This window comes from Cervus canadensis, chromosome 20, assembly GCF_019320065.1.
Source record: "Cervus canadensis isolate Bull #8, Minnesota chromosome 20, ASM1932006v1, whole genome shotgun sequence".
In the NCBI taxonomy this organism is placed as follows: domain Eukaryota; kingdom Metazoa; phylum Chordata; class Mammalia; order Artiodactyla; family Cervidae; genus Cervus; species Cervus canadensis.
In genome coordinates this window covers 37,975,496-38,000,654 of record NC_057405.1, presented here as the reverse complement: position 1 = coordinate 38,000,654, position 25,159 = coordinate 37,975,496, and the positions used below count along the sequence as shown (strand labels likewise).

The 25,159-nt window shown below is 43.1% G+C and overlaps 1 protein-coding gene across 6 annotated transcripts in view; it reads left to right on the top strand.

The window, feature by feature from the left end:
* Positions 1–670: 670 nt before the first annotated feature.
* NCOA7 (nuclear receptor coactivator 7) overlaps positions 671–25,159 on the top strand; it is a 158,545-nt gene continuing 134,056 nt past the window's right edge. For 3 of the 6 annotated variants that reach the window (XM_043439018.1, XM_043439017.1, XM_043439014.1), the window contains exon 1: positions 2,061–2,655. The gene's annotated coding sequence lies outside the window, so the exon portion shown is untranslated. Of the gene's footprint in view, positions 1,933–2,060; positions 2,656–24,889; positions 25,029–25,159 lie in introns of those variants that run through there. The other 3 variants (XM_043439015.1, XM_043439019.1, XM_043439016.1) reach the window with 3 other exon arrangements.

The window sequence follows — 25,159 nt, the reverse complement described above, 5'->3', positions numbered from 1 at the left end:
TCACTCTCTACTTAGAGCAGTGGTGTCCAAAAGGATTTTTTGAAATAATGGAAATTTCTATTCTCTGCTGTCCAATGAGTCGTCTCTAGCCACGTGTGGCTCTTTAGCACTTGAAATGTGGCTAGTGGAATGAAAAACTACATTTTAAATTTAGTTTAAATTTAAATGGGCACATGTGGCTAGTGGGCACTGTATGATACAGCACAGATCTAGAGCATAAAGAAATGGTTTATTTCTTTGGATTTCTCTGTAAAGACAAGGCTTAGGCAAATCAACAAATATCAAGTAAATGAAAAAGAATGAACAATAGTTAAGGGGGAATTTTCTCCCTCTTTAAACTAAAGGGCAGAAGTCTTTATTCTACCAAGACATTCACTGTAATAAAATGTTATAATAAGCATGTGATATAGCCTATAGTACTTCTAGAGCAGTTCATGAAGATAGTAAAGAGGATCCTTAAATTGGAAGCAATGTTTTTGAAAGGCTGAGAAACATTTTATAATTGATGGTTAGTACTTTTAAAATGTGTTTCTAATAAAAAAGACCACTGTTTAATTTTTTTCTCGACAAAATCTGGGGTCCATAGAGAGAAAAACAAAAGGGGACTCTTGGTGGAAGGATGGAAACAGTCCAGAATTGCACTCAAGGGACATTTCCTGCACAGACTACAATCTAAAGCAGACCTCTTCACACATGTTGTTAAGAGTAAGCAACTGCCAAACCTCACTGGATGACTTCATTCTTTCACTTATTCACCACATATATACAAATGTTAGTCAAGTCGTTCTGAATATGGGGCAAAATATCATGAATAATAACAGGGCTGTAGATCAAATCAGAGTCTCTGGATGTGACCAAGTCTCGTGGCCTGTGTTTCCTGACCCATACACCTCGCTGGATGTCTCCTTACCCAGAAGAATTCATCTCAAAAATTTTATCACGATTTTCTCACAGCTTGTACTGCTATGGAACGTGTCTTTGCCAGTTTTTACATTAATCTTAGATTTCAAAAACATCAAAGAAGTGTGAGAGCCTCTCCGTTTCTCTGGAGGTCCCAAACCACGTTCTTCTGATTCAATGAAATCAGCTCTTTAAATTGCAGGAGCCTTGTTTTCCTTTGGAAATCGTTTACAAATAACATAATGCCTAAAGAAAGAAAAAAAAAAAAAGAGGAAAATTTCCAATTCCTCACATTCAAACCAAAAAGGTGTAGACCCGAGGTCCAGTTTTATACATGCTCGGTGCAGAATTGGGTAATTATTCCATATTTTGCAAGACAGTATAAGGCGACCAGTTGCAACTGAAATTCCAAACCATCTCTGTGAGCTGCTTCGCTTGTCTTCCAGGAGAGGCTATTACAGCATAAGCAGCAACAAGAAGCCAGAGGAGGCCGCTATCTCTTGGGCCTGTGTGTCAGGCCTCTGACACACCAATGTTATCGCACCAGCTGCAGGCTCCATTAAGTCTTTTCCTTACGTAAGGGTCAACTTCAAGGCCAAATCCTCCCAGTCATCTTGCGGTGCTTGTCATGGGACCTTAGAAGGAACAGCTGCCCAGCGGGGATGGGAAGCTCACAGGCACCGGCCCGCAGCTGATGCCAAGCTTCCCAACCCAGGCTCCCCCGGGTCTGTGCCAAGAGTCAGCCTGGAGGGCTCAATTGCTCGGTCCCCACTGCTGCAATGATAGCAACGTGGCAGCACCCTGGATGCTGTGCGGAGGATGGGAGCGGGAGGGGGCGGACACGGGGGCCCGTATGCGAAACACAACGCCGGAAAGGACAGAGGATGAATTTATTGTGACCAGCGGTCCCCGAGCTACAAGGAACCTCAAGGCTTTAAAGCGCGGGGAGACACGAACTCGAGCTCTGCTCTCAGAGCCGTATTCACTCTAAGAGTGGCGGTCAGCAGTAGGGGATTACCCGCCCCGGGCGAGGTAAGAAGACCTCCTTAGGCTCCGCCGCCGGCCGGCCGGCCGGCCGCGCGAAGCGCCTGGAGCTCGCTCCCGGGAGGCGTCACAAAGGGCCGCGGCCTGCGGAGGCCGCGCGCGCAGCTCTCTGGGGCGGAGCCGCCGGGCCGCGGCTGGGGCTGCGCCGGGGCCCCCGAGGCTGCCAGCCGTCGCGGGTGCCCCCAGCCTCCCAGCCCCGAGATCGCCGGGGCGGGGAGGATGCGGCAGCTGCAGCCGGAGCGGCCGAGCCGAACCGCCGAGCTCCCCGGCCCCCGCCGCGGCGGAGGGGCGCCGAGCGTGGCGCGGGCCGGGCGGAGCTAGAGGCGGGCGTCTGCACCGCGTCGCGCCACCCGCGGCTCCCCGCCTCCGGCCGGGCCCGGCAGCCTGTCGCGGCCGATGTCCTGACCCGCGGGCGTACCCGCAGGGTTGGCTAGGCGCCGGGCGAAGGGGAGAGGCCTGAGGAGTCCCGGCGGCGGCCGCCGCGTCCGTCCACTAGCACGGGACGCCGGTCCCGCGGGGCGCGCGCCTGGGCGCTCCTCCCTCCTGCCCCGGCTCCGCGTCACCGCGCGGTCCTCCCCCGACCCCTCCTCCCACCCACCCCGGAGGATGCGCTCCCCCGCGCCCAGCGGCAGAGGCCACCGCTCCCAGAAATGCGAGCTCCCGACGCCCTTCTCCGGGACCCGAGGAGCCGGCGCCCCCGCCCTGTAGTAGGTAGGTGGCTAGGCGGGGACCAGCCCTGGCCGCCACCCGCGGTTGATGCTGCCGCTGGGGAGGGGCGGGGGGCCGGGGCCGGGACCCGCGAAACTTGCCTCCCGCCGGAGCTCGGTGCGGCGCTCGGAGGTGTTCTAATGGCGCTGGGCGCAGCACCCCCCTGTTAACCTGACAGCCTCCTCTTGAGCTCGGGAGGCCGAGCGGTGGCGAAGGAGAGCGTGACCCTTCCCCCTCCAGCCCCTGGGCCCGGAGGGGCCCGCGCTGCTTGAGGGGCGGGGAGGATGGATTGGTGTGAGGATTATTGGGGGATGGAGAGTGGGAGCACCGCCGAATTTTCAGCAACTCAGGTGGATAAATGTCACCGTATTTTTTCGGCCTGATGGACAGATGCCTTCTTCCTGTTTTCTCCCAATGTGCAGCCACGCAGAGAGTTATTCTAGCGGCAGGTACAAATCACTCTGGATTTTGGTGTATTTCGGAGCTAGCTGGTTGATACGTGAAAGTGACGTCTCAGATTCTTATAGTCAGTCATTTAGGGCCAGTTGGAGAAGGCCCCTTTAGAAATCAGATATTCAGGAGCTAGATGAGGCTGGGGAATTCTCGTGCTGCCTACCTGGGAGCGACCCTGCAGCTTTCGTGAAGGGATGTGTTTGGGAGCATGGCAAGTTTGATACAGGTGTAGGGAGTTTAGAATCTGCTGGAAAGATGCTCGGAGTTGGCCAGCAGAGGCAGCCTTGGGCTCAGCCTAGCTTCCAGCTAGATGTTAATACGGTTGTACTTTTGAGAAACTGGCTATAAATTGTTTCTTCTCTCCCACGTGTGAAGTTCGTACATCAGAACGAACGATGACCATTTGGCAAGATTATCTCTTCATAGGCTATAATTTTTAAATTTCGTATTAAGCAGTAAAGTTTAGAGTCTGGGAAAATGGATCATTGTACGCTCCGATTTTATTAACGTATTAAGGTTGAGAGCGCCAGGAGGACAGAGACTTCCCCTTGTTCAGTCTCGTAATCCCCTGATCTGATGCATAATAGGTGCTCATGGGTTATTTGTTGAATGAGCTGTGTTTCAGGCTTCATCTAAAGACAGTTTAGGATTAAAACATCTTGTTTACGCCATGGTGGTTGAAGTTTAACTATTTTTAAAATTACTTCTTTGCATAAATAGTCAAAATCAGTTATCTCAGTATTTAAGTTGAATTTTGACATTTTTAGGGCCACATGTTTTCCTTCTTTAATGTGTTATTAAATAAGGTAATTCCAACTGCTAATATAAGTTAATTTCATTTTTAAGGTTGCATTTTTTTTCTAATGGGTAATGAAACCTGTTTTAATTAAATTCTAAAACACAGTTACTTATTTAAAACACAGTGCAACTTATTTAAAGGAAATTTCAGGTTACTCCAAGAGTAACAATGATTTGGTTAATAAGTGACATATTAATTTATTTTAGGGTTGAGTTGTTGTGGTTGACTTAATTATAATGTATTTATTACAGGTAAAGGTTAAAATAAAACATTTAGAAGAGTCTGTGATTCCTAAATGATTCAAAAAACATGATATAGATACACATTTTCAACAATATGGGTTTCCCTCAGTATATAAACATATCAGTTTTCAAGTTTGACAACCAACGTGGTTGTGAAATCAAGGGTTTGGAAGGCTTGTTCCTTTCTCCTTTTTAATTTTATGTTATCTTGAAATCAAGGATAACTGCATTACATTTCACTTGCTTTATTTTTGCACTGTGGTATTTCCCGTTTTGTTTTTATTTTTCCGTTATGTAAGTTTTATGAGTCAGTATTAACCTTTTTTCACTTTGTTTAACAAAATTATCTGGGAATGATCCAGTCGCTTATTATCTTTCCTTTTTCTTCCTTTCCTTTTTTATCATTTTAATACTCTTCACCATCCTTATTACATATTACCCCAAAGACTTATTTCCACAAAAGTGTGGTAAGCCCTAGTTTATTACTATTGCTCCTCCAGCCTGCTTGGGCTCTTCCTAGATGGTGAGGAAATAACACTTTTATGTACAAGGTGGCAAGATTGGGCAAATCAACAGTAGGAGGGTGCTTATGAAAAATACATTATGATTTATTTGAACAGAGCAAAAATTCTCCCATGACATAAAGATAGCTACATTTTATGCATGTTAATTGTGTAGTCAGAGATATTGAGCAGTTAATTTACATCATTCTTCTTTGCTCATTCTAAACTTCTTAAAAGAACCCTCCCCGGCAGTTACTTTAAACTCACTTTGTTGCAGATAGCTTGATTGTGCTGGCACTCTTGGCCTTGGAATCAGTTCCTATGTCAGAATGAAAGAGGCATTTTTCTCTGCGAGACCTGCATCCCAGTGCACAATATGTCTGCAATTGAATGACTCACTACCTGGGTCCTGACCTCTGAGCCACTTGCCACTGAGCCACTGAGCACCTTGCCTCCACATGCACAGCTGGAATTCAGTCCTAAAACCTGGATTTACTCTATCTTATTTTTCTATATCTTTCCTAAGGTTTTATTACCAAAACCCCTATCCCTTCCTTGCTAAATGTTGCTTGCATGCGTGCGTCCTAAGTAGCTTCAGTTGTGTCCAACTCTTTGCGATCCCATGGACTGTAGCCCTCCAGGCTCCTCTGTCCATGGGATTCTCCAGGCAAGAATACTGCAGGGGGTTGCTATGCCCTCCTTCAGGAGATCTTCACAACCCAGAGATGGAACCCGCATCTCCTTTGCCACCTGCATTGGCAAATGGGTTCTTTACCAGTAGCGTCTGCTGGGAAGCCCACTAAATGTTCTTACTGTCCTTTTTTTAAAAAAAATCCCAATCCATAATTTTGTTATTATTTATATCCGGTAACATCCGCTCAATTCACCTATGTTAGAACGAGCATTGTTATAGTTGCAGAAAAAGTAGAGAAAAGAAATTTTATATAACCTTGAGTTTCAAATGTGGGGAACTAGTGGATGAAGAATAATTGTTGTATACTAATCTCCCTTTAATGGTGGTATAGAATGCCAGGGGCTATGACTTGTCTGCTCATAAATTTGGCTAGAAGCTTATATGAGAGAAATGTTTATATAGAGAGTTGGCTGAACAAAGGCTATGATGTCCACCCATTCTCTTCCAGTTCTAGGTGTTAGGCCAGGTGTTAGGCCAGATCTTCAGAAACTGTGTACTTTGTCTACTTTGTTTTGCATTCTTTGCACTCCTCCCCCCAAATTGTGCTCACAAGGAAGCGTTTTATTAATAAAGACAGTCACAAGAAACCTACTGTTAAGTTACTTAAGAGATGTGGTTATTAAGATCATAGTTCATTCTACAGCTCCTATTTGAAGACTCATGCAAGAAATTTCATTCAACTCTAAATGCCAAAGAAAAGCTTTACCTCTCCTGAATAATTATTGAGTGTGCTTTTTTCTTTTCATCATGCAGAACTAGAATTAGATAATCGGTTAAGTTTCCCTTTCTGCTTTGCCACTAGGAAACGCAGAGTCAAATTTGCAACTTAATTTTAATAACCCTGTAAAAACCTATGAGCTAATATTGATGATCTAACTCTCCCTTTGGTTTTGAGTTTCTGTTCTACCTTTTTTTCTTATTCTGATTTTTTTACCTAATAGAGTTTCCTGTTTTATTGAATTTATTATTTTAAGCTGACTCACAACATCTTTTGTAGAACAAGTCAAAATATAAAACATAAAAGCAATGAATGGAAACATTTGCAGAATTGATCTTTGGACACAGTATGTTTTGATTAATAAGTTTAATAAGTACCATTAAATATGCTTTGAATAAGTATTGCAGGTTTTGTATATTTGAGCTTATATGGCCAAATGGGAAACAGTGTTCTTATTTAGTTTTGCAAAGCTAAGATCCACTTATTTTTTAAGTATTAAATTTATGTCTGCTATTGGCTAATTTAAAATTGGTCAAACCACTCACTTTAAGTCAGTTATTTCTGGAGTACCTGCTTTATATGCTGTTATCAGGCTGAATAGGAGATTCATTCTATTTAATTTAAAAAAAGCTAATATAAGCAAAAGGGTTAGGCTATATTAGCTTAACACTCACCACAATGGACCTCACATATGATCTCTTTCACATCAGTAATTTATTTGATTCATCTTTGTTTTTTGTAAATCATAGAGATTCTTCTTTGAGCTCTTATCTTAAAATTGAGAAGATTGAGCTCCCTGAGTTAATTGATCAGACTTTCTTCATTCTGGTATTTTGACAACTACGTGTTAAGCTGGTTGAATGTAACCAGGGAAATAGTTGTTTATTTACATCTGTATGGTGTCCACTTCAGTTTCATACATTTATCACCCTGGTCAACAGAGAGATTGGCCCTTCTTAAGGGACAATCATGGGTACAGTCCAGGAGCCTTTGAGGTAAAAATAATCTGAATTCAGAAGTGCAACTTGAAACACTGAGAGGGGGTTTGGAGAGAAAAATTGAAGTTTTTAAATAGAGACATCTCATTACGATAAGCTCCATGTCTTTTTAAAAAACGTTTTATTTTTGTAGTAGGCATTACCTTCGTGTGATTCAAAAGGTACAAATGGGTAAACAGTGGGAAAGATGCCCTCTCATCCTCTTTCTTGGTTACCCGCCTCCCCTGTCCACTGGCAACCAGTGTTATCAATTAATTGAAAATCCTCCCGGAAACATTCTGTGCATACATTGATACAAGCAAACGTGAATATTCAGCCTGCTTGTTTTCTCTCCTAATCATTTCTCTGATTCCCTTCTTTCCATTCCCACTGCTCTTGTTTGGCTGCTGAGATGCTTTGGACTGTTGCCTGCACTTTACTTTCGCCTACATTTCAGCCAGTCTTCCTTTTACACATCCCTTTTCATTCTACTAAAGGATCCCAGTTTGCACAGAAGGGAGTCCAGCATGACTCAGCCTGGTCTTGTGACCCCCGAGGAATTCATCTCTTGTCCCCTGCCCCTCCCTGTCATGCATTTGGCACACAGTTTTTCTTAACTCACCTCCCCATCCCCAATCAGGGATACTTAAAAAAAAAAATATCTGATGAAAGCTCATGGTCCCATCAGACACTGACTACACTGCTTTGCCTCTGTGTCCTTGTTTACAGACCCCAAGTTCAGAATCTCTATTTTGGTAACACAGAACTGTTTGTCACTTCCTGCACATGCATTGCATATGATTTTTCTTCTCCAGGCCATTTCCTCTGTGTGAAACACTTGTCCTGCTATTTTCATTAGCAGGCCACATTCAGTTCTGGTGTCATCTCTATGGACCATTCTTGGTTGAGATTCCAGAAACTCATGGAGCCTTCTATATGTAGTGTAGCAAGGAGGCGTCCATACTGAGAACAGGCATTTCTCATCAATAGCACAACTGCCTTTCTAGTAGAAAAATAATTGTGATTTTGGATAAAGTGCTCTGATGGGTCCAAAAAAAAAAAACTGAAGGTTGAAGCTTTACTTAACTAGTCATCTCTCCTCTACTGCTCATTGCCCAACGCTCAGTAAAATACATGTCCATATGATTTATTTTCTTTAGCATCCCTACCTTACTTTACTAATTCTCGTCTCAAACTTTGTGTTAACACTCATTTTTAAAAAACCTCCATATTTATTATGTCCCTGAGAGAGAGTGTGTGTGCCTGTGTGTGTATGTATTGCCTCTGCCTCTGTAGCTGGTACATAAAGGAGTGAAACTCTCCAAGTATGGGGTTACCCTTAAAAAATCCAAAGTGTTAACCATCGGTCCTGATACATGACATGAACTGTCTGGAGACAGTAGCTCATCCTAAGAAGTGACTCCTAAGTATGCAAATGTGGTATTTTTCTTTCCAAGCCAGGTAATCAGAGGGTGTCCTAGGTTCTCGATTTTATTGCAGAGTGCCTGGCTTGAGGTAAATCGTTAACTGATTAACAGGGTTTAGCGGGTAAGAATTTAATAGCTTTGGTTCAGCACTGTTCGGGTAGAATCCTCTGACTAATGGATGATTCTGATCACCAACCACGCTAGCCATGTAGAAAATAGGGAAAGTTTGTGAGACTGCTCCGTAGGTGTGAGATCCCTTGAAAGCTTTCATTTTCCTTCTGTAATTCTGACCTCACTAAGCAAACATCCCTGATGGCCCTAATGGTAAAGAATCTGCCTGCAATGCAGGGGACCCAAGTTCGATCCCTCGGTCGGGAATGATCCCCTGGAGAAGAGAATGGCATCCCACTCCAGTATTCTTGCCTGGAGAATTCCATGCACAGAGAAGCCTGGCAGTCCATGGGGTTGCAAAGAATCAGACACGACTGAGCAACCTACACAGATGTAGAAGCAAACATCAGATTTACTGATTTGTGTTCCCAGACACGTTGATGTGAGAAATTGAGTGTCTCGAGTACCATTAATGACCCCGCCAGCCTTCAGATAAGTACAGCCCCTGCTGTGTGGTATAAAGCCCAGTTGCAGGCTGTTAGTCTGTTGGGAGAGCCTGCTCAGTCCTTATGGCCCCAGGTGTTTACAGCTGAGCCTTCAGCCCTGGGTCCTGGTGATTCCCCTGAGGTACTTGCCTATCTATAGGCTCCCATTGAAACAGCTAGTTAGCAACCCTCTGGTATATTCTGAAATACTTTCAATTGAACATGCTGTAGCAAGCATTCTAGGAAGGAATCATTTGAGTCCATTTGGGCTGCTATAACAAAATTCCATAGACTGAGTGGCTTATAAGCAGCAGAAATTTATTACTCACAGTTCTGAAGGCTGGAAGTTGGAGATCAGGGTGCCAACATGATCAGGTTCTAGTGGGAGGCCTCTGAGTTGTAGACTCAGGGGCTTCTTATTTGTGTCCTCACATGATGGAAGGGGCTGGTCATCTCTCTGGGCTTCCTTTGTGAGGGTGCTAATCCCATGAGGGAGGAACCCTCATGACCTAATCACCTTCTCAATGCCCTGCCTCTTACCATCACCTAGAACATTAAGTTTTCAGTATATGAATTTGGGGGTGGGGATGGGGACATAAACAATTTACATAGTGGGAATAGAAAGCTCACAAAACAGGAACTACAAATGGCCAAAACGTGAAAAAATATTCACCTTCATTACATCAAAGAAATGCAGATTATAATTAGATTGTAGAAGTCCGTAACAATGATGAAGTTGGGTCATTTCCCTTTTCACAGGTGGTAAGAGGTAATATGGGGGTATTATGCCTTTGATGGAGAGCAGTTCAGTTCATAGACTCCGTTGGCTCCTGTGATTCTATTCTGTTGCTGTTTACTTGCTAAGTCGTGTCCGACTCTGCGACCCTATGGACCGTAGCCCACCAGGCTCCTATGTTCGTGGGATTTTGCAGGCAAGAATACTGGAATGGATTGCCATGATTCTGTTCTGAGTACATCCTTAAAAAAATCAGAGATGAAGCTTAGTTTCAGTGATAAGCACATTGTCTCTGGGAGGCAGGTGGTATGGTAATGGGTTAAGAGTGAGGATGCTGGAGCCAGTTACCTGGCTTAAAGTTCTTTTTCACTGTTTATCAGGTAGGTGAACTTAGGCAAGTTAATTTCTCTTTGATTTTCTCATCTGTGAAATGAAGATAATAATAGTATCCACCTCTCATGCGTATTGAGAGCTAATAAGTTAATATATATAAAGTACTTGAAATTCTGTCACAGGATAAGCAACTATATAAGTATTAGTTATTAGCAAGGTTGATATTGTAAAAATTGCAGTTTTTTTTTAAGAGATAGTATACCAAACTCTATATGCAAAAAGACCCTAATTTGCTTAATAAATGCAGCTGCATAGCAGAAAAGACAGGGAAGTGACAAAATATTGAGACTTTTGTCCCCAGTAATGATATATAGCAATTTCCATTTTCACATTTTTTTTTCATTTTCACATTTTATTTGTGAAATATTTCCCATTTATTTATCATAAGTATTACAATGATAATTATTACAAATAATTGAAATTAATATATCATAGGACTTATATTCTTGAGTTTTCTTTATAAAATGCATATTCATTTTGACATATTTTACTTTCTCTTCCTCTTTTCAAAGCTGCTAATATTTCACTTCCTCCACATGTTCACCCACACGCCATCTGCTTGATATTTTCTTGCATTCAGCTTGCTTGCTTGTTTTATGTATAGATCAGCCTCAAGGCTAGTTCTTCAAGAATAAGTAGACCAAGTGAAATGATTTATGAGATATTCATGGCGGTGGCTTTCTCATGGAAACTTAAGCCAGGGAATGCTCCTTAGGCAATGATGGCATTGTATCCTGGCATTATATCATCTGCACATTTTGGGCACCCAACCTTATCTCCCTAGCCCCACCTGCATACACTCAGCAAGTCAGTGGGATCAGAAGACTTCTCAGTAACCCTTCTGACTGCCTGCTCTATCTGAATTTCCTCATACATTTCTTCCTTGAAAGCCAGTATTCAGTACCAGGTTGATACTTAATTCCATCAACACTTTCTAGGACATCTACTCTACCCCTAATTTCATTTTCTTTCGGCGCTTAATGATTTGTACCACAAGTTAAATACAGATTTGCTTTAGAGTTTATAGCTCACCCCAGTGACTCAGCAGTAAAGAACCTACTTGCAATGCAGGAGGCCTAGGTTTGATTCCTGGGTCAGGAAGATCCCCTGGAGAAGGGAATTGCTTCCCACTCCAGTATTCTTGCCTGGAGAATTCCATGGACAGAGGAGCCTGGTGGCCTACAGTCCATGAGGTCACAAAGAGTCGGACACGACTGAGCGATTAATACTGCCACATTTATCAGCTTACTGTAGCGCTAAGCTATAAAGCAAATTGAAACTTGAGGAACTTGTTTCCAAGAGGAACTTGGTGGGCTACTTTCCATGGGATCACAAAGAGTTGCACACGACTGAGTGATTAATACTTCCACATTTATCAGCTTACAGTAGTGCTAAGCTATAAAGCAAATTGAAAGTGCTAGAGGAACTTGGTGGGATACTTTCCATGGGATCACAAAGAGTTGAACACGACTGAGCACCTAACACTTTCACTTTGCTTTATAGCTTAGCTAGACATTTCTGCGTAGAAAATGGTACAGGATAGCATAAGTGTGTGAGAAACCTAGCCGCATGAGTCTGTTAGACTGAAATTGCTGAAGTCCGGTATGAGTGGCATAATACATGGTGATGCTACATTCTCAGAAGATTTCAAAACTCCCTTTTTGTTTAGAATTTTCCTTGATAATTAGGTGAGTTCTTAGTCCACGACTCAATAAAGTATACTTGAATTACCTCCTGGGTACAAATGTTTACTGTGTGAGCTTTCTGCTCTAATATTCAAAATAATATTTACCAATGCTCTCAATTGCATGTGCAGATTTCCTTTAAGGTATAAGGGAAAGTGGCAGAATAGACATGGGGAAGTCATATTTTTGATGCAGTATCCTTTTGGAACAGTTAGAGTCTGTAAGATTTAAGACAAGTGAATTGGTTTCCTAGGGATGCTCTGACAAGTACCAAAAACTGGGTAGCCTAAAACAATAGGAATTCATTGTTTCACAATTCTGGAAAGTAGAAATCTAAAATCAGGGTGTTGGCGGGGCTCTGATCTCTCTGAAGCCTGTAGAGGGATCCTTTCTTCTTCTGGCTTTTGCTGATTCACTGGCTGCCTTTAGCGTTCCTTGGCTTATCGCTGCCTAACTCTGATCTCTGCTCTGTTTTCACGTGGTGGTATCCCTGTGTGTCTTGATCTTCATATGGCTATCTTCTTATACAGACGCCAGTCATTAGAGGCCCACAGTACTCATAAGATCTCATCTCAACTGAACGTAACTGCAATGACCCTCTTTCCAAATAAGGTCATATCCTGGAGTACAGTGGATGCAACTTCACTGTATTTGGGAGGATTGTGGGTTGTGTAGTGATGCAATTCAACCCCTAATGATAAATAATATCAAATTCCATGGACAGAGGAGCCTGAAGGGCTACAGTCTGTGGGGTCACAAAGAGTCGGACTTGACTAACACTCATTTTTGGACTTCCCTGGTAGCTCAGATGGTAAAGAATCTCCCTGCAGTGTGGGAGGGACCCTGGTTCAATCCCTGAGTTGGGAAGATCCCCTGCAGACGAAAATGGCTACCCACTCCAGTGTTCTTGCCTGGAGAATCCCATGGACAGAGGAGCCTGGTGGGCTACAGTCCGTAGGGTTGCAAAGAGTTGGACATGACTGAGCGACTAACACACACAGATAGATGAATGTACCAAGATGTACATAAGTCTCGCTTGGTGTTAAGTGATGTCTTCTTATAGTTAAACTTGCATAGCCGTGCACAATGGTCATGGGATAAATGAGAACTGGAACAAAGAGATGCTTTCTTGGCTGTTTTTGTTAATTGACTGCTTTTGTCTCTGGGCTTTGGTATTCCTGACCTTGGTAGAATTTTGCCTGTGGATAGTAATATGTACTATGTGGTGCTGATCTTCTTGGTAAAAATCCACAAAGTAATTTGTGGATCAGGATACTTCTAAAGGTGTGTTGACTTTGTTTTTGTTGTGGTGGTACTACTGCATGTGAAAATGAAAGTGTTAGTCACTCAGTTGTGTTCAACTCTTTGCAGCCCCACGGACTATAGCCCGTCAGGCTCCTCTGTCCATGGGATTCTCCAGGCAAGAATACTGGAGTGGGTTGCCATTCCCTTCTCCAGGGGATCCTCCTGACCCAGGGACTGAACCCAGGGCTCCTGCATTGCAGGCAGATTGTTTACCATCTGAGCCACCAAGGAATCTTGATACTACTGCCTAACAACATCCGAAGCTTAGTGTCTCAGAACCACAAATATTTATTTCACATTCATGAATCTGCAGGTTGGCAACCATTGACTGGGTCCAGAAGGGCTGGGCTGGGCTCCAAAGCTGAGGCAGGAGTTCAGGTCTGTTCCATAGGTCTTCATCCTGGGACCCGTGTGGAAGAAGGAAAAGTAGCTACCTGGGATGTACTTTTCTGATAGAGAGCAGGAACTTGCAGGCCTCTTAGAGCCTTGTGTTGAAATGGGTACACTGTCCTCAGTCTGTTGATTAAGACAAGCCACATAGCCAACTGGCTTAGAGCGGAATGCCCTGTATGCTAGTGCAGAGCACCACTGAATGTCATAGCGGAAGCTGTGCGTGTGTAATTGTTACAAGGAAGGAGTACATAATTGAGGACAACAATCCAGTCTGGCCAAATGCCCAAGGGCCCTTTTCCTTTGGAATTCTTCAAGAATTTTTATATCAAACAACTGAATAAACCTTTAAAGGAAAGCATACTTAAATCATAGACTTGGTTTCTTAACCAGATCTCTTGGAAAATTAGTATTGACTACTATATAATTTTTTTCTTGAAGAAAGGTCACAGAACCTCCCAATGCTGGTCTAACTTTGGGTTGGGCAGATTTCCTGCCCTGAAGACACTTTTCATCCTGCCTTCTTCCTGAAGGCATGTTTGCATTTTTACCACATTTTGTGCTAACCAAAACAGTACAGGCTCCTCTCCATCTTTGTCCCATATATCTGAAAGGAAGGTGGAATTTCTTGAGCATGCTCTGGTAGAGAACTTTTTCATTAAGGATACAGCTCTTTCTGGATTACAAATGTGACTGTCCGTTGTGTAGCACTGTTGAACTACCACCATGAACGGTTGTTTTGGTCATGTCTCACTTCACACACCTCCCTGGGAACACTGGCCCATGTGACCTGGCCCTTTCCTTTGACTTGCTACTTCTCTGTGTGAAACAAGTTTTATTTGGCACGACTTTTTATCGTATCCCTTTTTTGCTGATTATTTTATTTATGTCAGTTTTATTTCCTTGTTAAAAATTGAAGTTTTCTTAGTGTATTGAGTCCTCTTTATGTGCATAGGTTTCAGATGTATGGTCCAGTGGAAGGGATAAAACAGGCTCTTTATAAATGCTTCCTCACTGAAGAGATGGCTTGTCAGTATGTGACAAGGGACAGTTTTGAAGTAAGTGTAAATTGTTTATTGCCACTTGTATATTTATATTGTATGCTTACTTGTATGTAAACATACTGAAAGCATATTAAAAAGAGTGATAAATCAATTATTTTTTATTTGGCATTTTCACATGTATGAGTGTATGCCAGTGTATTTTGCAGATGGCATTCCGTTGCCAATGCCGTCCACATGAAAACAAAGAAGCATGTGGCTTTCCCTTAGTAGAATGGCCGTTTCCCTGGTAAAGTGAGCATTATGTCTCTTGATTGTCTCAAAAGACACCCAGATTTAATTCTTGAAAACTAATGCTTACAACCTATAGGTTCTTTGTAAAGGCATTTCATTTATTACATCTTCCATCTGTTTGCGTCAGTTAACCCTGGTTCAGATTCATCTAACAGATAGCTCCCACCTGATAATAGTAATAGTAACAATAATAAGAAGAAATAGACGTAGTAACCACTGCCAATGCTTATTCCTGTCCTAAAATTCAAGGAGTTGGGGTATGATGCAAGACCAGGACCCCTGCAATAGTTAATGGCATTTGCTGTGAGCAAAGGCAGCTGATGCAGTGAATGATGTTAGTGCCTGCTCTTTGGAAGGCCTACTCTTTGGGGAATAGGCTTGAGTTCTATACTAGTAGATAGAGACTCCAGAAGACTCTTTCCTTTTGGGCCAGGGCTAGAAAGATAACTGCGAAAAAAAAAAAAAAACAAATAGGCCAGAGATCCTAGGATTTTAGTAGTGGATCTGTCTAATAATATTAAAATGAATGCCAGAAGTAATAGAAGACAAGTTTTTCTTCCTGTGTCATTTTTTGTAAAAAATAATATTTATTTTTTACTTGGCTGTATCAGGTCTTAGTTGGACACATGGGATCCTTTGTTGCATGGACTCTGTAATCGTGGCACCCAGGCTGAGTTGACTCTCTAGTTGGGGCATGCAGGCTGAGTTGCTCCGCAGCATGTGGGATCCCAGTTCTCTGACCAGGGATGGAACCTGCATCCTCTATATTGCAAGGCAGATTCTTAACCACTGGACCACCAGCGAAGTCCCTCACCTATTTGTTTGTTGCTGCTGTTTGGAGCCTGCCACCTTTGGACTCATCTTAGAGATGATCTGAAGTGATCTTACAGTGCTGAAGCAATAATAGGGGGTGTCCCTAGAAATCACCTCGCGACATTGCAGGCACCAGATATTTTTTTTCCTAACTTTTGTGGGTTTTGGACACTCATATGCCTGGAGCAGACACCCAATAAATAGTGACTGATGGTGAGAAAGAGGAAGTTTTCTGGTTGAGACATGAAATCAGCAGAGCAGACTCTGTTCTGTTTTCATTGTCTCCAATAACTTTTTACATGACTTTCTGTATATGTTCCCCATTTAATTTGTGTTTGTGTACAGATAGAAAACTGTTTAAGACTAAATAGTTATATCTTTTTAAGTATTAATGAGAAAATGCATGCAATATATTAAAGACCTTTGGTAGAAGTTTTATAAAATCATAACTTTTAGTTCTAAAAAGAATCATCAGTCTTAGTCCCTAGGGGGAAAAAAAAAGGTACTTTTGTAACTTAAAATCCATAAGGAAATATTTTTAAAAGATCAAAATTCCATTTTTAAATTCTGATTCTGTGTGTTTACTAATTTCAGTGGAGAAATAGTTGGATTGGCAGACAATTACTTTTCATAACCACAGAAACAAAAAAATATGCCAACTGCTAAGGGATATATTTCTGGCATAGTCAGTTATATCATTACTTCAGTCCTTAATATTTAAGAGGTATTTCACTTAATTTAATGAAGTAAGGGAATGTGCATTCCAGTTAGCTTTTTAAAAGCAGTAAATGTTTATTAAATAGGTGAACGTGTTTAGTGTAGTGCATTTATTGATGAATAGCAATGACTAACTTGAATGTGGTTCAGAATCAATGTCCTAAAGGACGAATGACAAGAATGTTGGTGTTCACTCTCTTCTTCTTTTTAATGGTGGGTAGAACCAACTGCCAGGAAGAATCAGGCAACTGATGTGAAATTCTGTGTAGTGTTACAGCCTCACATTAGAGATCCATTATGAATGGTTCTGAGTTTGGTGTCAGACAAAGTTGATCATTCTGGCTCCAACTCTTATGGCTGTTTGACCTTGAATAAATGTTTTAACCTTTCTGAATTTCAGATTCTTTATCTAAAAGGGATTGAGATAATGAACTCTCATAGAGTCATAAAGATTAAACTGTGTGTATGATAGCATTAAATAAAAAAATCTGGTGCATATGGTTAATGTTCGGTAAATGTTTTGACTGTTGCTGCTTGCTCTCATCTCTACATTCTCCTGGGCTGCCTGGCTTGAGTTAATTCATGATCTAACATGTCTGTTTAGGGGCAAATTTGAATCTAACTCTGCAGGCGCTGTTGAAGATAGGTGTAATGTTCATGAACACAGGAACATTTGGGCTTGTTGAAATCTCAGTGGAGGGAATTTTCTGTTCCTTGGGGTGCTAGACTCGATAAACACCTCTTGGACATGTTTCATCTCTAGACCAACCATTTCACAGAAAAGGAAACTGGAAGTTAGAGAAATTGAGTAACTTGCTCAAGGCTCTATACCTTGGAAAGGCTGGAGTCTGGATTCCAATGGGGTCTGTCCAGCTTCAAAGGTGCCTGCCTGCTAAGCCACTTTAGTCGTGTCTGACTCTTTGTGACCTTATGGACAGTAACCTGTCACACACTCCTCTCTCATGAGATTTTCTGAGCAAGAATGCTAGAGTGGGTTGCCATGCCCTCCTCCAGGGGATCTTCCCGACCTACAGATCCAACCTGCATCTCTTAGCTCTCCTGCATCAACAGAGGGTTCTTTACCACTCGCGCCACCTGGGAGGCCCCTTTAAAGGTGCTGTGCTGCCTTAATATGAGTTAGAGGGCTTAGTCAGGTAAAGCACGGAGAATCCTGAAAACAAAACTACTCAGGTGTCTGAAGTTTGTAAAATCTCAGCTATGAAGGAATTTTTGACATGAAAAATTTTTGTAAAAAATTAATTAAAAATATTAGTCTATCCATGTGTTGGCTTCTGCCGTACATCAGCATAAATCAACTATAGGTATACATATGCCCCTCCCCCTATGAAATTATTTCTGATCTCATTTCACCTATAGCTAAACTAGTGGTGGTATGAGCATCTGAGCATTTGTTGTGTCTTCTAATAAACTTGTGCTTGAGAATTTATTATTATAAATTGTTCACTTATGACTTACCTGTTATAAGTTACTTGTCTTTTGGCATTATATTGATTTTTGAAACCTGGGAATTTAGATACTGAGATACCTGTGATCAGTTACTTTCCTTTAAGGGATTATGTCACCTTCACAAAATTGTGTTAAATGGGTTATATTATTTATCAGCTTCATCTCAGCATTATAAAAAGGTCATGTTATAAAATACTTATATACAATTGACCGTTGGAAACTGAGAGTTGGGGTGCTGACTCTCTGTGTAGTTAAAAAAAAATATGTGTAACTTGCATGGGCCCTTTGTACATGCAGTTCTTTTGTATTTTCAGATCATGTGATACTACAGTATATTTACTGAAAAAATCTGAGTGTAGGTGGACTCAGGAAGTGCAAACCCCTGTTGTTCAAAGGTCACCTGTATTTATCAGGTGAGGGGTGTTGATGTTTGGTAGAATTGAAATCTACCAGTCCACAGCCACCCCCCAGAGTGGTCCAGCTTGTGCCGTCATCTCTGGAGATTAGGAAGCTGCTCTCTGGAGGCCGCTGTTTGCATTAAGCCCTTACTTTGAGTCAAGACACCTCTCTCTCAGTACCCAGTGCCTGGTTCTAGGTAGACCCTTGAGGGTCTGTTGGTACAAGCGTAAATCTTCTACCAAATAGGATCCTTGAGATATTTGACAGTAACTGTCCTTTCCTCTAGGGCTCCCCAGGTGGCTCAGTGGTTAGGAACCCACCTGCCAATGCAGGAGATGCAGGAGACTCTGGTTCAATCTCTGGGTCGGGAAGATCCCCTGGAAGAGGAAATGGCAGCCTGCCCCAGTATTCTTGCCTGGGAAATTCCTTTCCTGACAACTCCTCTTTCACATCCTTTCCTCTCAACTCTTTCCATGCTAACCCTGACCAGCTCCTTTGACTAATATTCTTAAAATTTGGTAGCTCAGATGGTCAAGGATCTGCCTGCAATGAGGGAGACCTGGATTCAATCCCTAGGTTGGGAAAATCCCCTGGAGAAGGGCATGGCAACCCACTCCAGTATTCTTGCCTAGAGAATCCCCATGGACAGAGGAGCCTGGCGGGCTACAGTCCATGGAGTCACAAAGAGTCGGACTGAGTGACTAAGCACACAGCACAACTTAAAGTTTAGTTTTGGGTTATTTAATCATTCTAGTTGTTCCAGTTTCCTTCTATTTCTCCTGTATGAGGAGATCCAGAGCTAAATGCAAGAGTCATGGTATATTATAACCCTCAAAAAGGGTGGGACAGACCATCATAGTCTTTTTTATTCTGGGTTGACTGCATTAGTTTTTTATTTTTTGGCCTAGGTGGGTGCGGGGAGGTGTTGTGAAGCAGTGGAGTCACACCACTGGGTATGTGAATCTTACTGTCACCCCACACGTGATATATGCCTGTCCTATTCATTTGTGCTAATGCTGGGTTCTGCCTCTCCCAGATGTAGAGCCCTCAGTTGATCTACAGACAGCTGACATCTGTCTGAATTGAAATGCTGTTATCCAAGATGTTATTTATCTATTCAAAAGTCTATCAAGCGCATATTTTCATTCGAGTCATTGGTAAATTTATTAATGAGGACAAGGCTTAAGAAAGAACACTTCGTTAAGCTGTTAACATCCACCCTCTAGGTTGAAGTGGGAGGTCTGCTCCCAGCTCCAGATAGAGGCCAGGCAGTTGGTGAGCACATGCCTCTTGGTATAGTGACTCAGTGCTTTCTGTAATCAATCCAATCATGGGGGCATTCATTCATGTCTAGGCCACATTCTCAATCTTATTCATAAGCAGATCAAGAGAAACTTACCAAGTGCCTTATAAGTACAGTTACACTATGTTTGCCTCATTTCCTTGTTGCACTAGAACAGTAACTGTGTACAAGAGGGAAATTAGGTCAGTACAGTTTGGCTAGGCCCCATTCGTGAACTTCCTTCTCTCTACCAGCCCTACATGTCCACAGTACCAGACCACCAGGCCTCCTTGAGTACCACGCGTTCCCTGCCAATGGCTTGTACATCCTCATTCTGCCTACTGAGACCAACCTCTTCTGCATTCAGCATCAAATTCTTGTTCCTCCCTCGCAGTCCGGCTCTGGCCCCAGGCTCCCCTTCCCTTCCTGGCAGAGTAGTTGCTTCCCCACTGTGCTGTGTGGTTCCTTGTATCACCAGTATCAGACTGCTTGCCACTTGCCTTACCACCTGATGGATGTCAGTTGCCTGTTTCACCTGAGCGTCCTGGCCTGTGAATGCAGTCTTGGTCCCTGGGAGATGCTTCAAATAGGGATCTGCTTGTTTGTTGTTGTTCTGCTGAATGGCTGATTTTCTGTGAACATCGTGGATCCCAGGGTTCACTCCCTCCTCTTCTAAGTCGTTTCCAAGCTGCCTTTAAGTATCACGTCTATAAAGTTTTGCTGGGGATTCGTATGATATTCTCCAGTGTGTAATTTGCATACTCCCTTTTCTAACTTTTGTTGAAAATTAAAATGTATTTGCATCTTGTCAGGCTTTTGGCCTTTCCCACATATTCAGCGATTCCTGACCTTTCCAGTGATGCTTTAGAAATCTTATTTGCACATTCTCTTCCTAGAGGGAACTTACACAAAGTGACTGTCAAGCCCAGAGGTGGATCTTTAATCTTTAGAGTATCAAGGAGATTTGATGAAATCTCTGTACTCATTTTGGGTAAGAGAGCACTGATACCCACACTTGTTTAATTCTTTTCAGATCTAATTTCAGTTCCCTTGACAAAAAATAATGGAATAGGAGTTGATGAGGTCTCCATTTTGCCATCCATTGGCTTTGTCCCATTCAAGTGGTAGACCTCTAGCCTGTCCTTGATCATCACCTTGATTCTGGTATAACTGTGTAGTTCTTTGTTGCTATTAAGTTCTGTTTTGTTTCTGTGACACACATTTGTTTACTGGGAACGTCATCTCCTAGATGTTTCCTTTACATGTTTACAGCACGCTTTTGTTCTATTTCCCAGATTTCTTGTTAGAGTATTCAAGTTTCTGACCTTTGTTTAACACCTATATTTCTGAATACCCTTTGTGTTTAGATGACAGTAGAGCTTTGAGAAGGACTGAATTCTTGTCATATTTCAGCATAAGTGTAAGTATTTTCTAGGAGGAAATGTTTGCATAGAAAAGTACATTTTGGCCTGTGCCTTATGTGGCCAAGCCTTACAGCATGTTGTTGTCATTATATCATTTGTATAATAGGAAACATGTTTTGGGAAAACAGCTGATGGACATTGTGTGTGCTCTGGTGTTTTCCTAGTCCCCACTGGTCATACCCGAATGAGCAAGGAGCTGCAGTGTGTTCGGTGCGGAGCCAAAAAGCCACCCTGGGCTGTGTGGGTCCACACTGGTTCAATGGAGTTAGGGTGTCTGATAGCGCTGTCCTTAAGTTCCTTCTCAGGGGCGTCACGGGGAGCATCAGACATTTGTTGGTGATACAGAAAATACTTTGTCCTTGACACAGCTCTTACGGGGTTAAGGGTTTTGTATATGTCATTTTTAAAAAAACAATGAACTAAATTTAAATTGACTGTACTGATTTAAGATCACGAAAAGAAATATTTAGGTAGAAGATACGTCTTGTACTCTCTCATAGCATTCTTCTTGGTCTGTAATGCACCCTGAAAGCAGGAGACTCTTGTAATTCAGTGTTTGGATGAGTCTAGGGTTTATTGATGTGAGGAGAAAGTCAACATTAAATGGAAGAAGGGCTTTTAAGAAGCCCATTATAACCACTTATAATGGAGAATGTAGTTCCCATTAAAGATTGATTTAAGGAGCTCTGGTTCTTCAGTGAAGCATGAAGGCTGCCGGGTGGTGCTCTGTGCAAATCATTTTTATAGCATCCTTTGCCAATCTCTTCCTGGTTAATCTGTTGGTGTGTCCGTACCTGAAAGGGCTGCATCCATCTGGTTTAAGAAATAGATCAGTTCCCAGAAATTTAAAAGAAACCAAAGATTTGGATTTTTTTTTTATCTGTTGAATAGAAAATGGAAAAAGAACTCCTCTAGTTCTAAACAGACACAGCAGCACCAGATGTCAGTTCTTGGATCATTTAATCTTTTTTTTTTTTCCTTGTGTTTATTTTTGTCAATATTTTTCCACTAGAACCAAATATTAGTTTCTGGCTCAGCTTGCAATATAAAAATTTTCCAATTAGGTGGTTATGGCTTCATTTTTATTCATGAGGGAAAATCTAATAAATAGAGATCATCACATATGATGGCATGCAGAAGCAAGACTTTAAAATAAACTACCTGGCCTAGGGCAGGGCAGAGAGCCAGGGTTCTAATTCTTTCTGGAGTTCCAGAGGGACTGGCTTGAACCTACAGTCCCCATTTCCAAATAATAATTTTTTTATATATATGTGTGTGTGTGTATATATATATATATATATATATATATACATATTTGCCAAACCAAGCAGGGGTTGAACCCATGCCCCCTGCAGCGGAGGCACAGAATCTTAACCACTGGACCACCAGGGAAGTCCCCAAATAACTGTTACTTTGGGAGGAATCCTTGGATTGATGTCTGTCTACCATGTCATTAATCTTATCCCCAGGATTGGATTAATTCCTTGCTTAGCTTGCATGTGGTTTTTCTGCCTAGTTCTGTGTTAGGTATTTAGGGAATTATAAGCAGAGTGTGAGACATGATGGTTTTTGACTTGAGGGAACCTTGGTCGTCTGGGGCTGCGGAGGCTAAGTGAAGTGGCGTTGTCACGCCATCTAGGATCAAGTGCCTCACAGTAAGTGATAAGTGACACGTGAAGTGCACTTATAAGGCAGAGAGAGAAGGGCACACAAGTGGCCAGGGAAGCACGGCTGAATCTTGTGCTGGATCCGGTCAGGAGAAGAAGTGTAGCAAGATTACCTCAAGCTTGGAGAATAGTAAGGATGAAGGTAGAGAGCTGGCGAGGAGCCCCGTGGGTTCAGGCCACATGTGAAATGGAGGTGATGAGAGTTGGGACACTTGGCTACTGTTGTTTTCATCTTTTGCTCCCCAGACTTTCAAATGAGTACTGTCCTCGTTGGTGAAGGCGTGGCTTCCACCCCCACCCTCCACTTTGCTGTTCGGTTGCTCAGTCGTGTCTGACTCTTTGCGACTCCATGGACTGCAGCATGCCAGGCCTCCCTGTCCATCACCATCTCCCGGAGTTTGCTCAAACTCATGTCCATCGAGTTGGTGATGCCATCCAACCATCTTATCCTCTGTCGCCCTCTTTTCCTCCTGTCATCAATCTTTCCCAGCATCAGGGTCTTTTCCACCGAGGCCGTCCTGTTGGAGGGCTCACTGACCCTCTGCCCCTCCGCTGTGTTGGGTACATTTGTCTTAACCTGAAGAGTATACGCCGAGGCATTAGATGCTGCTGATTCCAGACCATTTTTCCTAACTCATCTCCAAATGCTTTCTGGCCTCACAGGTTATCAAAAGGCATGGAAAGGTACACCAAACTGGATCTAAATCTCTGCTCCACCAAGGCTGGGAGGGTTGAACTAGGGAAATTAGCATCTCTCAGCCTCAGTTTACTGGAAGTAAGGATGCCTAACTCATAATGTGGTGTAGGGATGAAAAGAGAGAACATGTGGGAAATGTTGAAATGATGACTTGTGGAAAGGAAAGGTGGTTTTCTTTCCTTGCCCTGGCCACTCTGCCCTTCCATGTCCAGACTTCATGCTTGGCCATTCTCTGTTCCTGAAATCCTTTCTCTTTTCCCTCTTTACCTGTTGAAATCCTCACCATCCTGAAAGGTTGACTTCGTTACCTCCGAGTTGAACTTTGTGTCTTCTGGATTCTTGGTGTTATTTTGGACAGCTCTAAGTTACTAACTCTCCATTTTAGTTATGGGCACACATCTTATTTTTCCCTACTGGTCGGTCAGTCCCTTGAGGGCAGCCCCACGTCAGGGCTTCAGAGATAAATTAGTGAGAGTGAGCCCGTGTCCTTCACTGTTTCCGTACAGGGCCTTGTGCATAGTTGTTGTATGTGCAGGGTGTTATCATCATATTGTTTTTCTTTTCCTCAAGTACAACCATATGCTGTTAATTTCTCAATCTTTTTCTCTAGCCCTCTCTGCACTCTTGTGCTTTATGAAATCTAACATCTGGTGAATGTCTCCAGCTGACAGTCCCGTGGGTCTTCAAAGGCAGTGTGCCCAAAACTGATCTTTCATCTGTTTCTGCTTCTGCACCCTGCCAAGTGCCTGCCCTTTTCCTGTAGATCATATCTTATCTGTGGTGTCGCAGTCTATCCAGCCCCTGAGGCAGAAACTTGGAAGGCATCCATCATCCCTTCCCATCCCATGTTGTCTTTGTGGAGTGCGTCACCAGATTTGGACTCATTTGCCTCCTTAATATGTCTTGAACTCATGCCTTCTCTTTCTGTGTAAATACTGTTGGCCTAAGTGTGGGCCCTCTCTCAACTAGTTAGACTGTGATATCTTCTTTAAAAAAATCATGTATTATTATCATCTTTAAAATTTATTTATGGCTGTGCTGGGTCTTCATTGCTGTGTGTGGGCTTTCTCTAGTTGCAGCAGGCAGGGGCTACTCTTCATGGCTGTGTGCGGGCTTCTCATTGCCGTGGCTGCTCTTGTTTCAAAGCACAGGTTCTAGGGTGTTCCGGCTTCAGTAGTCATGACGCATGGGCTTAGTTGCCCTATAGCAAGTGGAATCTTCCAGGACCAGGGATCAAACCTGTGTCCCCTGCATTGGCAGGCAGATTCTTAACCACTGGACCGCTAGGGAAGTCCACTGTGATAGGGCAGATTCTGTTCGCCCTCTTGTCAGTCTTCTGAAGTCCATCCTCTGTACCCGGTGGGTGTTACACGCCCTCCGTCCCCGCGGCGAGGTCTGTCGGGAGGGCGGCCGTGGGGTCAGCCTGAGCCCTTGGTGTCATGGTGCTGGAAGGTGCCGGGGAGCAGAGGCAGTGCCTGGTGGGCAGCGAGGACACAGTTCCAGCTCTTCGCATGACCTGAAAGGTCCTCACGGCCCAAATCCTGTCCATGTCTTCATCCTCAGCTCCCACCGCTCTCCTGCTTCACGTTTGATCCTGGAGCAGCAGAGAGAGACTGTGTCTACACGTCGCTTTTGTTCAGCCGGACCTGCTTCCCATGCCCTGTAACTAGGAACCCACGCTCATCCTTCAGATCTTGGTGTGTGGGGGGCTGCAGGAGGGTGGGCCCTGTGGAAGCCTCAGTCTTCTTCCTTTGGGGTCTGTTTCTCCTCCACAGCTGTTTGTATCCCACAGAGCTGAGATCCTAAGTGTCTCCCTTGCAAGACAGTG